The sequence below is a fragment of the Penaeus monodon genome, unplaced genomic scaffold, assembly GCF_015228065.2.
Source record: "Penaeus monodon isolate SGIC_2016 unplaced genomic scaffold, NSTDA_Pmon_1 PmonScaffold_895, whole genome shotgun sequence".
NCBI classification, from domain to species: Eukaryota; Metazoa; Arthropoda; class Malacostraca; order Decapoda; family Penaeidae; genus Penaeus; species Penaeus monodon.
Window position 1 is genome coordinate 24,465 of NW_023664270.1, and position 17,893 is coordinate 42,357.

At 37.2% G+C, this 17,893-nt stretch overlaps 1 long non-coding RNA gene across 1 annotated transcript; it reads right to left on the bottom strand.

The window, feature by feature from the left end:
- Positions 1 to 7,584: 7,584 nt before the first annotated feature.
- LOC119571988 lies at positions 7,585 to 17,662 on the bottom strand. The gene is made up of 2 exons (XR_005228669.1): positions 17,541 to 17,662; positions 7,585 to 7,663 (listed from the first exon to the last, which is right to left on the bottom strand). It is a non-coding gene; the product is annotated as an uncharacterized LOC119571988 (long non-coding RNA).
- Between the last annotated feature and the right edge of the window lie 231 nt (positions 17,663 to 17,893).

Genomic DNA, 17,893 nt, shown 5'->3' on the forward strand with positions numbered 1-17,893 from the left:
AGTTATTGCAGTTTTCGGACCGTGGTCAAAGGAGAGCTTGGGGTCAGGGAATCGGGTGGGTTTACATCGTTGGGGGTATTTTTATAAAGGGGCGAGCCTCATTGCCCCTAATAGTGGGGATATGTTTTTATTACTGGCCATGGTAAGCCTGGGTTATGTTGGGATAAGAACATCCACCCTCAGGGTCCCCTTTCGGGGGAGGGGTGGGTAAATAAATCAGGGGATACCGTGGCCATGGCTCCCTCAGGCCGTTCAGGACTGGCACAATGTCAGCCTTTCATCCTTTCAGCACGGCTCTCACACCTTAGGAGGTGGATAGCAGAAGGGTTTGGTGAAGGGACAGAAACGAAAAGTGGGAAGGAAAATAAAGACCATGCAAAATTAGTTGAGTCGAGGGGTGAGTCCCAAGGTTGGAGAGTTCCCATTCATTGGGTCCCAGTCTCCGCCTCCTAAGCCCCCCCCCCCTACGACAGCAACGGGCAAGGGATTGGGGGGAAAGTCTCCATAATGGTTATGGGTTTTGGTTAAAAGCCAGATAAATGTGTATACATCTAAGGTCATGTAGCACTATAGTTAATGTTAGGGAAGGGTGGTTGAGTTAGTGATTAGTTGTCTAAGCTGGGCAAAGGAATTGGTGAGTGAAAGGGTTAGGGTCGGGTATGGAAAGGAGTTAGATTAGATGAAATATGTATGCGTCTGAGAAAGAGAATAGATTGTTGAAGCAAAAAATGTGGGATTCTGTAAGGTGTCTGATAGGTTGGGAGGTCGGTGAAAGGGGATAGGTGGGGAAAGCAGAGGTACGAGTTGTTTCAAAACGTGGGCACGGCATAGGATGTGTGGGATTGGAGTGTCTGGTGGTGTGTTTGACTTTATGAGAGTTAAAGAGTTACATAAGGGGTTCACGTGCATAAGGAGGGAGTGGAAGGGATAGAGGGATGGTGGGAGGGGGTTTAAAGTGGGCGGGGTTGGGGTCGGGGGGGATGGGCTGTGTTGGAGGGGGGAGGAGGATAGGGTGTAGGGGGGATATCGTTAGGAGGAGGATGGATATCAGCAGTTACTTGGTGTGGAAGGAGGGAGGGGTTGTAAGATTTGGAGGTTGAGTGTCAGTTTTCATTAGGTAATCTTGAATATTTTCAAAGGTTTCTTCTTCTGAGTAGGGTAGGGAGAGTTGGGAGATAAAGGATTTCTTGTGAGGGGGGGAAGAGAGGACTGGGGTCTCAAGCATAGGGCAAAGGAAGGTGGAGGTGATTGTGTGGTAGGAGAAGAGGGGGTGGAACGTTTGTTCTGTCTGTTACGGGTAGTGCGAGGAGGGGGAGGGGAAGGTGTTGGGATTGTAGTGGTGATTGAAGTATCTGTAGTAAGATTGGAGTGTCTGGATTTAGGATGGCAAAGAGTTTGACTAGGGAAGGTTGGAGGGGAAAGGGGGGGTTAGATGTAGGGGGGGGGGTTAGGAGAATTGGGAGAATGAGCAGTCTTACTGAGTAAGGAGTAGGGGGAAACCACGTCGATGGCTTCTTGTCTGGCTTCACGTAGTGTGATCCAAGTTTTGAATCTGAGAGTTGCTACCTCAGACTCAAATTTATAGGGGGACACCCCTATAAAAATATTATGGGGGCCGCCACAGTTGGGACATGTGCGTGATTGTGCAGGGCAGTTGATCGGGTATGGCCAGGGTTTGGGGACATAGTGGGCCTCTGGCTGTGGAACGGCAATGTTTGGCTGGGGTGTCCTAGACGCCAACAATTTTGGCACTGACGTGGAGGAGGTTGGTATGGACAAACAGGGAGGGATTCTCCTCCTATTGTAGACGTTTAAAGGAAGGGGCATGTCTACGGGAAGTAATTTTGGCTATGTTAGTGGGTTCTTTCGATGACCCCTGAGGGGAATGGAGTAGCATTGTACTGATGTTGCATCATAGTCTGTGAGACAGGGAAGTAGATCTTCTCCACAATCTGACCATCTTTGTCATAGATTGGGCAATTTGCTGGGGAGTTGAAACTGTTCCGGTGCAAGTATTGAGGGTTGGATGGGGGTATGCAAGGATGGGGTTACCATACAGGTCTGTTAGTTTTGTTAATGCTATAGCTTTGGTTTTCGGATGTTACTGTGACAAGACGGGGGCCGTCGGGTCGGCTACAGAAAGAGACTTTACCTATTTGTTTTTGGAGAAATTGTTGGAAGCGAAGGGTTTTGTCAGAGTAGGAGCTGTGGGAGGGATCCACGAAAAATCGGTCCCATTTGGCTGCACTGAAAAGGGTATTCAAAATTGTTGTAGAGATAGGGTAGTGAAGGGCGGGGGCGTGGACGAAGAGGGGTAGTTTTTAAGGGGGGTAGTGTTATGGGGAGGTGGGCAATAAGGCTGGGAAGGTATTAATTGGAGGATGGGGTGGTTGATGTTGGAGTTGTGGGGGTAGAGGTGTGAAGTTGAGATTGCTGGAGAGTGGATAATGGTCCTTAAGGGTTGATTGTTGGCTACTGTACTAGTAGGCATTGATGGGGGTAGTTATTCAGTGTTCGGAGCCGTGGTCAAAGGAGAGCCTGGGGGCAGGGAATCTGGTGGGTTTACATCGTTGGGGGTATTTGATAAAGGGGCAAACCTCATTGCCCCTAACAGTGGGGATAAGTTTTCATTACTGGCCATGGTAAACCCGGATTATGTTGGGGATAAGAACAGTCCACCCCTCAGGGTCCCCTTGAGGGGTAAGGGCTGGGTAACTAATCAGGGGAATACCGTGGCCATGGCTCCTCAGGCCGTTCAGGACTGGCACAATGTCAGCCTTTCATCCTTTCAGCACGGCTCTCACACCTTAGGAGGTGGATAGCAGAAGGGTTTGGTAAAGGGACAGACGAAAAGGGGGAAAGGGAAAAATAAAGACCATGCAAAATTAGTTGAGTCGAGGGCTGAGTCCCAAGGTTGGGGAGTTCCCCATCATTGGTCCCAGTCTCCGCCTCCTAAGCCCCCCCACGATAGCAACGGCAAGGGATTGGGGGAAAGTCTCCATAGAGAAAAGTATGAAGTATGATTAAAGAAATTATCAGCCTCATTAAATGTTGCTGCTGGTTGCCAAATAAATAATGATTCTTACTGCTGTCCTTGCACATCTCCAAATCAAATTGCATCACCTCAACATGCAACTCCACTTAGGATATTGAGAAGCAACAAGGACTTTGAGCCTCAAAAACAATTACTGGAAAATTCATGAAAAAATAGGGACATTCAAGCCAATCATTTCTTTACAAAGGCAAAAAAGAAATCTCATTTAGCTGTGAATCTTTATTTTGAACTCTAAAAGATGACACAGACACACACAAAACAAAGCAACTCCAGACACTGCAACAGATATATAGAAGAGGTAATCTTCAATATACACCACCTACTTGGTTTCCTACACCCCATTAGAGTATCTTTAGAAATAACCGGTCTGTCTGAAGAAAGAGGTACACTTTTCTGCATTATTGGGCAGAAACTTGCCATTTTAGTGAGGAATAATTTAGACAATCACAAAATAAAATATTACCCCTGCACTGTAGAATTTTTAACAAGTCAACTAACATGTAAGACAATATAATGTATGTTCTACAAATGCCAAATGCTTTTTAAAAAGTATACATTTCAGTTTGGAAAACTATTTTTTAAAAAATTCTAGGGTCCCAAAATTTAAAAAACAACATGTGGAATAAAAGTCAAAGATTCTGCTGCATATAATTTATCATTCATCATGACTTTTACCTCCCTGTTTACTCACATGATATATATTTACACTAAAATAAGTATATACTTATCTATCACTCACACAACTGTTAATCTTGAATACAACACTTTCATACATTAAAAATCTAAACTTTTGTACAGAATTCTATTTGAAAACTTTATCGATTTAAGTAAGCGGACGTCTCAAATCAGAAAAATACATGTAATAATTTCCATCACCAAAATGTTGCATTTCATGTACTCTTCGTCAGGCAAGCAATGAAAACTTCAGTGCTTGATCAAAATACAACAAAAGTTTATATTAACAAAAAAATCTAATTACAAGTATGCAAATACACATCTATCAAATTGCTCTGTGTGTGTATGGCAATGTGTATTGTACTGTATATGTGCTCAAGAGAATAAGGGAAAATTCTTACAGGAAAACTTTGTTAAAGGTTAAGATGGAGGAGAGAAGAGAAAGAAAAGGAGGGTAAAAGTCAGAGGCAAAGATGTATGATTACACACATACATTTATACATATACATATACACATATCTATTGAAAAGTTTCTAAGTCTCCCAGTATATACTACTGGAATAAATCTAAGTGCACAGATACTTTGATGGTTGGTTTTGGCCAGGCTCCCCTAATACTGATACAATGTGCATGATCAGTGTTATAGCTTAAGTAACCAGTTCTATAAAATAAAATGATTTTAAACATTTCAGGACCTAGTGAAGTTAACTCAAAGTCCAGAAGTGCTGAGCAATACTGATATTATAGTTAACAGTTTATGATTCATGACTTAGTTGATATATATGAAAAGTGGTACAGGAACAAAATCAAATTCTCAGTCACGTGCCCCAAACGCTGAAATAAAACTTGACATGGACATGCGAAATGTATTAACTGAGTTAAATGTAGGTCATCAACAGAACATGCCCTCAGCACTCATTGATCCTTCTGTGGCAGAAAGAGTAACATGTCCTCTTGGAAATGTGAGAAGACAGACTCTGGTGGAACAAAGTGTCTTCACGGGAGTAACAACACTAGTTCATGCCATCACAGAGGCAACTACTCCTATGAACCTCCAACTGCCACTTAGTAACACTCCAGGTTTCAGGTGATATTTCAGAATCTGACCTGAGGATTCCTTAAAGACAGGTATGCTGTGGATTGCTTGTTTTGTTTAAAATTATACCTGATCGTAAGTTTTACAACTAAAAATAATTCTCATACTATTGATTCTTCTATCCTATCCTACCCCATTAATTAATGTCACACTAATACATCAAAATTAAAAAAAAACTCTTAGGACCTCAACAAGCAAGCTTGTAACCTGCAAGATAATGTTTACAAAAATATCCCATAAACAATCTTTTAACAACAACCTTCATCTCATAGTTTATAACACTTGACCAAAAATTACAATCAAGTATCTCTCTTTTCATTCACATATACAAACATTACGCATTCATCTAAAAAAATTAGTAAGTTATCATGGAGAGATTTTGCAAGACAGTATAATACAGAAACAAAAACATCTTATATGACATAACCTAAAAATTGTTTTTCATCTGTATCTCAAGGATAAGTATTAAACTAAAGAAAACATGGAATCATAGTATTGGAATTCTTCTTATTGCTCAACCATCTCAACCATCAATCCAAATGAAAAGCCCTCTATAAATAAAATCTCTTCATCTACATAAATCACTTTAAAAGAAATGCACAGTATTTAAATATGAATTACAAATAAAATGCAAAATGATACAAATTTGTCTACTACAAAAAATATCCTATGTTAAATATACATATACAAAATATAATTACAGATACAGTAGAATATTCTGATAATAAAGGGTTACTAGGAAAGTTAACAGCATCAAGAACAACTTTACAACTTACTGAACTCTCATGGATAAATTGGTACTATAAAGAATTTGCCTGTTTTTATCTTAGTATACTTCATCCATTTTATGCCTGATGCTTTTAGCTGCATTTTAGTCTTCTGTATCATCTACACAGCAGATACAAATGACAATGATTTTTAATATCATATTTCTCTAGTTACTTTTTTTTACAAGACACTCTGAATTCATACAAAATGCACTGGTACTTTAATCAATAAGTTTACATTGCTTCCAACAACAATTCTACAGAAATTATCTATACCTTCTCTACTTTACAGTTACTGATATTAAAGGAAATGTGAAAGCAAATGATTGTATGCCCATAAGAATGTTCACAAAGCTAGATAGTGGATTGCAATCTAACCCTTACAGCACCATAAACACATTCAAATAAACAGAAATATAATATATATATATCCCAACTGCACCAAGAAAAATCCAGTTCCTTTCTACACAACATTCCCTTGTATAATATCACTGGAGTATCAAGTTACATAAAACAATATTATCAGTATATTCTACAGCATTTATATACTGTTCTTATGTACACACACACAGACACATGCACCAACGTATTGTTGAAAAGAGCTGACAGTGATTATAACTTTCGGTTGAGCTCTGTACACTTTGCAATATCAGCAATCAGGACTCTATTAAATGAACAATATAATAAAGGCATGTAAAACCTAAAAGATGTTTCAGGTTTAATTAACCCTTCTATTAACACAAGCTTGAGTCTTCTATCACTGATTTTGCAATTCTCACAGTCAACAGTAATGGACAGGGCAGAGCTTGTGGGATTCATACCTCTTGCAACAAACAACTTTTTTTTTTTTCTTTTTTTTTTTCTTTTTTTTTTTCTTGAAATTTTCATACAATTAAGAAAACATTTACAGGAAATCTAAGAAAATGGGCCAATATTTCAAATCATGTACTATTTGCACATTTACCATTTTCAGGATCTATTCCAACACTTTGGAATTAAGATTACACTTCAATCATTATAATTTTCTTTACACAAAAATTACCTTTTATACTATGGCTCCCATTATGATTTTAAACAAAATATTCAAGAATTCATTTTGAAATTGTGTAAATGAGGCAATTCACAAAATGAGCATTAACCCTTTCCCGACGGGTGGCATGTATGGACATGCCATGGTGTATGTATGGCCATGTCATGAGTTTTTTTTGTTACAATTGCGGCAAAATAATATTTTTTTTGCCACTGAAAATGTGATTAAGTAGTTTTTAACACTTTTCCTAATTTTTTCTATACTAAAACATTTCATAAAGGCTTCTCGGCTTCCGAGGTTAGCGCAAAAAAAATCACGTCGGTAATCGACTACATTGGCCAGAGATACTATATTTAGTATTCACAAAGTGATGATGTAAAACCAAGTGAAAATACCAATATGTATTTTTTGAAAGAAAAAAAAAATCACTTATTTATAAAAACCTGAACAATAAAGTATATCTATATGGAAGTGATATATAAACCGTTGAAACTAAAGTTTATCTTATAAAATAACTTTTAAAAACTACGGTTTCAACTCCATGACACCACACACTGCTTATTTTATTTAGACTATAAAGTGAATAATGATCAACTATGGAGTCTATATAAAAAAAATATTCTACAGTTCTGATTTATCGGGAAATATAGCAAATAGAGACTTTAGAAAATAATAATACTGAAAATATAGAGCCCCCCGGCAGCGGGCCCGGGCCACTATGAATACTACCCGTCGGGAAAGGGTTAACAAAAGGTACCCCAAGCAGAAAAAGTAAAATATTCATAAAATTTCTCATTCCAATGTCTCAACACTGTTATCATGCAAATAATCATTTTCTTAAACCATAACTCCCATTCTCCTTAAAAATTAGAATGTGTAGCCTGTTACCTTAGGATTGGCCAATATGTGAACCATATTATAAAAAAACAGACATCAACAAAGGTATGAGGACAAAACAACATCACATTCCACTGTTTATTAGTGACAGTGAAGCTTCCTCAAAAGTCTCGTTTCGATGTCTTACCACTGGTTCTCGGATTCTGCAAAGGAAGATAATACTGTCACTACCAGCATATACTAGAATTTACAAAATACCTGCCCCAAAATGATCATCATTCACGAAAATAAAGACTAAGGGAGAATAACAAGTGAACAAAAAGAAATAATATAATTATGTAACTTACAAGGTGATAGTGGAAGATGCCACTATATGCTGTATAAAAACAATAACTATCTGATAATCTTAACATTTGAAAAGTAAGCAAAGTGTGGACAGACTTTCATATGACAACCATGCACGCTTGTAAACTAATAATCTCACATGCAGAAAATACAAAAGTCAAAGCATCATTACAGCTCATGCTATTTTAAAATTTAAATAAACGAATACAACAAAGAACAAGAAAATATATTCATTTCATAACTGGTGTTTCCATATTCAGTATTGTTCAAAAATTCACATGAGTTTAGTGTCCACATGCTTGTGTTACAATGTACTAAACACATTTTAATTCACACCTGCAGTATATGGGACCATGTCAGTTAGAGAAGGGAGGAATAGATAAAGGGAGGAATAGAGAAAGGGAGGTAGAGGTAGAGGTAGAGGTAGAGGGAGAGGGAGAGGTAGGGGAGAGTGAGGGAGGGGAGGGGAAGGGGAGGGGAAGGGGGAGGGGAGGGGGAAAGGGGGGGAAAGGGGAGGGGAGGGGAGGGGAAAGGGGGAGGGGAAGGGGGAGGGGAAGGGGGAGAGGGAGAGAGGGGGGTTGAGGGGGGGAGGAGAGAGGGGGGTGAGGGGTGAGAGGGGAGAGGGGGAGAGGGGGGAGGGGGAGAAATGGGAGATGAAAGGGGGTGTGTGCATACGAGTGTGAGTTGTGAGTGTGAGTGTGAGTGTGAGTATGAGATGAGTATGAGTATGAGTATGAGTATGAGTATGAGTATGAGTATGAGTATGAGTATGAGTATGAGTAAGAGTAAGAGTAAGAGTAAGAGTAAGAGTAAGAGTGTGTGTGAGTGTGAGTGTGAGTGTAGTGTGAGAGTGAGTGTGTGTTGTGAGAGTGTGAGTGTGAGTGTTGAGTGTGAGTGTGAGTGTGAGTGTGAGTGTGTGTGTGTGTGTGCGTGTGCGTGTGCGTGTGCGTGTGCGTGTGCGTGTGCGTGTGCGTGTGTGCGCGTGCGCGTGCGTGTGTGCGTGTGTGCGTGTGTGCGTGCATGCGTGTGTGTGCTTGAATGCTTTTCATGTTTGCATGTGTGTCTGTGCTTGTGATGTGCTAGCTTTTGTGTGTGATGTGTGCTTTTGTGGTGTGGAAGCGTGTGTGCTTTTGTGGGTGTGCACAGACAACTGCTCACATAATTCTGTGTATGTGTGCAGTTGCCTGTGTTGTGCATGAGCATACATGCAAGTGCTGTGCATGTGCGAATGTGGCAGGAGCTTGGGTATGTGCATGAGTAAATTTTAACAGGAGAGTCAAGGCAAAAAATACTTTTTATGGAAAGAAAAAAAAATGCATTCACCTGTCTATCCATCGTTTTATATGATTTACTGGTAATTTTCTAAGCATGTCTACTTAGCAAATTCCCTCTCTATCTCTGAACTGAAGGACTAACTAACCTGTTTGTTTATTCATCAGTCTACATCTACAACTTTTATCATTAAATTTGTTGGAAACTCCCCTTCTTTTACAGAACCCATACTCCCCATTATTTCCTGTCTATCTTCTCCTTCTGCATCACCTTATAGTAGTGCACTCTATTCCAATTTTCATCCAGACACCTAAAGCACTTTATTTCCAGACTTTTATGCTCTGTTTCATGGAAAAATATGTAGAACATGAAAGAAAGTCTTATTATTGCAAAAGGGGCCTATCCCATAAGGGCAAATTTTTGTGGACTGTGTAACATTCTAGAATTTACTCTCAACATGTAATTATGCACTACTAATCACAAGAGCACTCCTGCTTCATTCTGTACATGTATTTGTAAACAGGGAATATTGTTCACAAAAATTTTTGTAATATATCTATGTTTTTCCATAAAAAATTAAGTTTGGCTGGACACGTATCAATCCATACAAACTTATAAAAGTAAAGAGATGATGTGTAGAAATATAAAGTACATAACAATTTGCTGTTATATGATAGACCCTTTAGATATACATCACAATGAAGGGAGCTAAACTTGAAAGTCTTTGTGAAAGAGAAGAAGAACGGAAATACAAATCCACATCTGGCCCGGATTTACTAAAGCATATACAAGATAGTATAAGGTTTGTTTACATTGTAAATCAGCTACTCTTTCATTTTCTCGCACGAGCGTATTTTCAAACACATTTCCAAGGTCATAAGAACATCTCCACATGAAGAAATTAGCAAGTGCATAAACCACTCATAATGTTCATCATGGCAACCTCCTCTGCTCATATCAACCTCATAAATACCTTCAAGAGTGTGCAGCTGTGACTTTTCTTTGGGAAATCATCAAAGTTAAGACAACACATTAGGAGGCATAGTAACAGAAAACAACAATATACTAATGTAAATAAGGATAACCTTTGCCGATCCGCAGAGGCCGTAGAAACACTTAATGTGGGCCTAATATAAATCACTCAAACAAGTTTAGTTTATCATGATTAAAGGAGTTCTGGATCATCATCAGGATGAATTTTGAATAAAAATGTATAACTTCCATCAGAATGACTTTCTCTAGAACAAGAAATCATAATAAATATTCAACAATAAAGGTTATCATATATAAGCACACCTCTTTATATCCTAATATAATATTATTATGGAAGATTAACTTCCTGATGAATAATGAGAAGAGATAATTTAATTAATTTGTTCTGTGCATCATACTCTCCTTAGAAATTATAATAAATGCTTTTTGACTTATGTTTTTGAAAAATAAATAAAGAAAGAAGAAAAAGAAAGAAAAAATAAATCAATCAATCAAAAATAAAATGATAAAAGTACTGAGTAAGAAAGAGAGAGAAAGAGCTAGAGAAACAGATGTGAGTGTAATATATACATACATATACATACATACACATACATACATATACAACATACATACATATACATACATACATATACATACATACATAACACATACATACATACATACATACATATATATACACACGCACACAAACACACATACATACATACACACATACGCATATACATACACACATACATACAACCCATACATACATACACATACATACATACATCATACATTATATATATTATATATATATATATATTCATATATATATATAATATATATATTATATATTATATATTATATATTATATATTATATATTATATTATATATTATATATTATATATTATATATCATATATCATATATCATATATCATATATTATATATATCATATATATTATATATTATATTTATATACAGTGTGTGTGTGTGTGTGTGTGTGTTGTGTGTGTGTGTGTGTGTGTGTGTGTGTGTGTGTGGTGTGTGTGTGTGGTGTGTGTGTGTGTGTGTGTGTGTGAAATCAGAATTTATGATTGATGGTGAAGATTAATAAAGACATTTACTGGAGAAGTGACCCACTGCACCTGATGAACAAAAAAAAAAATTTACTTGCATTAAAGTCTCATGACTTTTCCTTTATTTACCTTATTGAACTGATCATTATTTTGGAAATACTGTTTAATCACATTTTATGGTAACTTTTTCATAAAGAAATTGATTGGTAAACCTCAGTGCTGCCTCAGTTCAAGATTTAACGCTCGTGACTGGTCAAAACTGCTATTGGTGGTTCAAGGGCCCTTCTTTTAGGAAATGTAGCCTATAACCTAGTGGTAGTAAATTTCGGTCACAACAGTATGAGACCCCCACGCTCTTGTTTGGCATTCGAAAATGGTAATAACATCACTAGTTGAGAAATCATTGATACTTCTCTTAACTTAACGTTACAAGAACAGCGTTTACGAAAGAGTTTTAGTAATCCGGTCCATGGCCTTTAAATCTACTAAGCAGGGATCATTCAATGACTGGACGAATACTTTATCATCCGTATGTCTTTAGTTACAAACAAGGTAATAACATTTCTTAAAGGTATAAAGAATCCACAGATGCAAAATCACAGTACCACACAAGCTAATTAATTTGCCTCATCAAGTAAAGCAATCACCACACTTCAACTACATGCTGTATCTTTGCCAGAAACTCACTCTTTCCCTTCAAATGAGCCTTAATGACACAAAGCATAAGGATGCTGCTGAACACAAATCGCCACCATGAAGAGATTCTCCAGCTGCTGCCCCATACATAGCTGAATGATACATAGTCATGCATTTTGTTTACTAATTAACAAACTGGTTACTTAAAAAATATAATTTTTTTAATCAGCAAAGTTTACTTTGAGGGAGAGGGAGAGGGATAGGGGGGGAGAGGGAGAGGGAGAGGGAGGGGAGGAGGGAGAGGGAGAGGGAGAGGAAGAGAGAGAGGGAGGGAGAGGGAGGGACAGAGAGGGGGAGGGAGGGGCAGAGAGGGGGGAGGGAGAGGGAAAGGGGGGGGAGGGGGAGGAGGGGAGAGGGAGAGGGGGGAGAGGGAGAGTGAGAGGGGGGAGAAGGGGGAGAGGGAGAGGGAGAGAGGGGGAGGGGAGAAGAGAGAGAGAAAAAGAGAGAGAGAGAGAGAGAGAGAGAGGAGAGAGAGAGGTGAGTGAGTGAGTGAGTGATGAGTGAGTGAGAGAGAGATGGGAGAGGAGAGAAGAGAGAGAGAGAGAGAAAAGGAGAGGGAGAAGAGAGAGAGGGGAGAGAGACAGGCAGGCAGAGGGGGAGGAAGAAGAGGTAGGCAGAGGGTGAGGGAGAGAGGCAGGCAGAAAGGGGAGGAGAGAGGCAGGGAGAGGGAGAAGAGAGAGAGGCAGGCCAGAGGGTGAGGGAAGAGGCAGGCAGACGGTGAGGGAAGAGAGGCAGGCAGAAAGGTGAGGAGAGAGGCAGGCAGACGGGTGAAGGAGAGAGGCGGGCCAGACGGTGAGGGAGAGAGGCAGGCAGACGGGGAGGGAGAGGGCAGGCAGACGGTGAGGGAGAGAGGCAGGCAGACGGTGAGGGAGAGAGGCAGGCAGACGGTGAGGGAGAGAGGCAGGCAGAGGGTGAGGGAGAGAGGCAGCAGAGGGTGAGGGAGAGAGGCAGGGCAGAGGGGGGGGGAGAGAGGCAAAGGGAGAGGGGGAGGGAGAGAGGCAGAGGGTGAGGAGACAGATTTCTCACTCAAATCCTATCACTTTTATTAAAAGACCCGACTCTTTTGGCAATTTATAAGTATTTCTATTTCATCTCACTTCCACTGGGATGATAAAAACCATAGCATATTAATTTATGCATGTGTTTAGCATAAACACAAATCAGAAATTCTTCCATGCAATAATGCAATAAATATACAGTTTATGTCTTTTAATCACATTAACCATGACCTGCTATCCAGTTTAGTATGTCTGATTTATTTTTTTCATTTTCTCCTTTTTTTTTATGTCCTTATATCTTTTTTGTTTGTTCTTCATACCTTAGACCTACATAACTTCTTTCATTTAAACTAAAAAGCAGACATTACTGAAGAGCACAGTGTAAACTTCCCACTTTTCTCACAAAAAAAAAATCTTTTATAAAGAAAAACAAATACCTTTTGATACAGGCTTTCTTATCAGTACAAGGCATGTGAGCAAATATATATGATGTACCTATACCACCTCTGAACTGTTGTAAAAAAAAAATAATCTAGTCCATGAGGAGAATCAAACCAATATCTTCAAAGGTCATTGACCAGGATTTTTTCTATGACAATCTTTAACTGCAATTTTCTCTGACTACTCTTTGACTCCATAACTGTCTCTCTGACAGTGCATGATCCCCAGTTTTGTCTATGACACTTTACCAAAATGTCTTTTCTAGTCCACTTCTTTTCTTTGACTCAGTGGATGTTTGAGACTTGGACAACAATAATGACAATTATATCTGTTGAAGATAACTTGACATCAAGCAATGATGAGGAACACTTAAATTTCACTTTTTTATTAATTGTTGCTATCCGAGCTGTCTGCTCTACGTTTACTGCAGTTTTCTATTGGATAAATACAAATGGCTAAGCACCTTCACAGCTGACACAATGACATCAAACAAAGATATTACATGTTAATATCATAGGTCGATATATAGTTGACATTCTTTGCAACAGTTATTTTAATTTCATTTACCATATTGGCTAATCAATGCAGACATTAGTTCTAGTTTAAGAGTTAATTTTTTAAATTTGGGAACAGTGAGTCAGATATTTAAATAACTAAGTCATAGATAAATTCAAAAAACAAAAATGGAGTCTCAGACTTTTTAGAACATCCTTATATTTGCCAAAGAAATGCTACGACCTTTTATGAATACCAACCAAGGATTTTTAAGGGGAAATACAAAATTGCTTGGAATGTCATTGCTTACAAATGGCCTCATCTCCAAATGCATTCAATTTTGGTATAAGCACTTGTTTGTATTTGTGTGCACAGCTTTGTGCATGTGCATATGTGTGCATTCGTGTACACATATATGCATATGTGTAAGAGTGTGTGTAAGTAAAAAGTCTTTGTATATTTTGACTGAATGAAATCAAGTGTACTAAGCTAATACCAGTACTATAAAATAAATTTGTTTTATTAGCCTTTTTAATTTCATTTGTTTGTTCCAAAACCATTAACCTGCATTACAGATTACCCTAATCAACTGTATATACTGGCACAAATGAAACTACAAATAATTATAAACCATGTGTACATTAAACCTGTTAGAGAAATATCATTTCATGACCTTTACTGTTCCACGAGACCTATAGCATTTCTAGGGAAGTCTGGCATGAATAACTAACACAACCAAAATAGCAAAGCATTTAAAAACTACAAACTTAAACTTCTCTCATAACCTAAAATTATTTTACATTAAAAAAAAAAAAAAATGTAAATAAGCCGTTCATCTCTAAAGACAGATAAATGATAAACTGTTACTAGCTTAGACTAAATAGAAATAAACTTTACTCTAAAGGTCAAAGGTAACTCATTTTCAGCCCTTTTGTGTAGAAAAGAAATTGCTTCATTTATTAAGAGGCCTCATGTTTTAACATCTCTGCAAATAATCACAGACCCCCTATCACTTCATGAGTCATTGTCCCAATTGTCCTCAGGAGTGAAGCAACACACAAATGTAAACCTATTCTTGCCTGACTATACCAAAACTTTACCCATTATTATTGGATTAAAGAATATAAAAGCATCAAGAGTTCTTGCACCTACAAAAAAAACTAGAAGAGTGAGAGTACATAAATATAGAAAATCTATTATGTGCATTTAAACACAATAAATCATGAATAAGTTAATATTAGCAAAGGTAACCTTAATAACTAATCAGTTAAACAAATGTTTACTCAAATGTATACACAGTAATCTTAAAATAAGTAAATGCACTTGATGACACTTTATGTATACAGATAATTCATATCTGTAGCCCCAAGCTTGTATATCTATAATGCCTATCTATACACTTTATAACATAAAACTTCATAAGAAAGTTTGATAAAAAATCACTACAATAATTTATTACTTTAATGATATATACAACTTTTATGAATCAAATTTTACCTAAAAATTATAAAGTACAAAATGAATATAAAATTAGTGATATCTTTACAATAACAAATTTAAATATAAAAAGTATCCATTAAACCATTTTCTCTTATCTTATGTATCAAACACACAAGAGGACTGTACAGAATTTAAGAGGTTTCTGTAAACTCCTTCAGAGTCACACTTTTTATAATGATATTAACAGTTAGAACTGAAACTTCATCTCTCCCAATGTCAATAATGGGTTCTGGACAAAGTGGAATAAGAGATCTCTCTATAATTGTTAATTTTTTTTGTGCATGCATAGAGAGAATCTGGGCTAGGAAACGATACATACTGGAAAAATGCTAAATAGCGTCCTACTCTGCCCTTCTCCTAAGGAAAAGCCGTCTTAGACCGTGTGGGTGCAAACCACTTTGACTTTTTTTTCCTGCTAGCTATCTTTATGGCCTTTTCATTTCCTTCTGATTTTGGAACTTTCCCAAAGCACTCTTTCATTAAAATTCTTCCAGAGTTTTTGGCAGAAACCTGTCTGCATAACCTATGCTTCCAAACATCCCTAAAAATTCTCTGTCTATTCTTTTTCTGTAAATTTTTTTTGGGGGGCAAAATTTTATCCTACCTCCCCTTGCTCGATATCTAAGTTTTTGACATTTGCACACATCATAACACAGTTTTCCCAAAAATACTCTTTTACCATCTCTCTTACATGAATCTTCCTTATGCACTTTTTCTGAGATGCTCCTTGAACCTGCTTCTGATTATTCAATTCAACATTTGATGTTTGACCCATTTTTGCTAATTCCTTGTTTCTTTTACTTTTATCCTCTAAGTTTTTTAAACTAACACCTGCCTGTGGGCTGCTTGCTTCTATTGATTCCCATGAAAACATTGCCTCTGTGTTTTCTCTCCTACCCCGGTATTAATCCCTCTTCCTCTAAATGTAATTAGGTTCTTTTAAAATAGAAATGATTTTTTGAGATTCTGAGGTTTGCTCACTGTATGAACTATTCAGCTTAGTTTTCTATGACTGGACTCTTGTTTTTCAAATTGCGTCCAGTGAAATAGCTGCCATCTTAAACTTTCTGGATCCCTCCCCTCAACATTCCTCCATCCTCTCAAAATGTCTATCCACAAAGAATCCAGCAGTCCTATTTATATTCCTTGATAAAGTGTGATCTATCTGCCTACCCAATTTCTGTCTCTGAACCCTATGCTCATCATCCCATGAAAAGGCCCCCCCCCATTTCCACCTCTTCTGCCTATGTGACGGCTGCCCTTTCCAGAAAGCTGCCTGGTCACCTAGTCCTTACACCAAAAATCAGGTGTTTACCACAATCTTTCCTGAAGGCAGTATTAAAGAATTAAGAAGCATACAATTTTGATGTGATTTTACAGAAACTGTAGTAAAGATGTATACAAAGGGGCAATCTTTTTCTTGATAATTTCTCTTAGAAATTCAACAATACTACTAGTGTACATTCTAAAATATTATGTCTACATAATATTCTAATGTCTGCAAGATAATAAAGTCTACAAGATAAACAAACACCTACAAAAAAAAATAATAATTACAAGTACCATTCCACTTGAAAATCAACGATGTTCAAAATTTTGGCATAACAAAAAATATCAAAAAGTAGTTAAGGAAATATTTTCTAAATTCTGCAAAACTGAATACTTTCTTTGAACATGAACTGGGATTTAGAATTAACAACATACAAACCTTGGGAAAAAAGCATCACAGTTAATCAATGATACAGAGTAAACTTTAGTATAAAAGGGGGTTTCAAAATGCAGAAAAGTACTTAAAGTAAATCCAACTTAAAGTCAAATAGCATAAAAAAAAAAAGAAAATGCAAGACAAGGCTTTTTTTCACTTGAAAGTTTGTGGAGATCAAAATGCTAGTGAAATGAAGTCAAAAGCTGAAGTACAACAGAAATTCCTTTACAAGAAATAAAAATGATGATAAAATCATGTTTAAAAAAAGTTTGCCATTCTTTTATTTCATTTTTGTTGTATAACAAAGTTACTGTATAAACCTTTACCCATAAACAGGAAATACAATTGAAGCATTTTACAAAAATAATATATTTCACAACATAAAAGAAAGGATTAGGTTATAAATATTTTATTTCTTCTCCTTGACAAGCAAATACAATTTTGTAATCTAAGTATGGATGACAGTACATCAAGGTAACTTAATAAAATGAGAATATAAACATACTAATCAATAACCAAGTGTTTTCAAAAGATCTGTTACTCAATACAAAAAGCTGAAATATTTACATACCTTGAACTTTCCGGTAAAATGAGTTTTTTGCCAGCTATAGGAAGTGGATGTGCTTCTGTATTGAAGACCCATTCATCTAAACTCATGAGTGAATCGTCCGAGAAGATTAAGTAGAGGTACTGTAAAACAAAATTCCTTTAGAATATTACCAGTGATGCATATATTATTCAAACATGTGTGCTCACCACTGCCAATATCACATATACATATTCTGAGGCATTTAGAACTTATTGGATCTTCCCCAGACTTAATAAACTAATTAAAAGTTTTCCAAACAAACCTATTATTCTGTTTGCTTTCTATATATTCTATATACAGAAAATTGCAAATATTGCAAAAGCTAATTAAATACA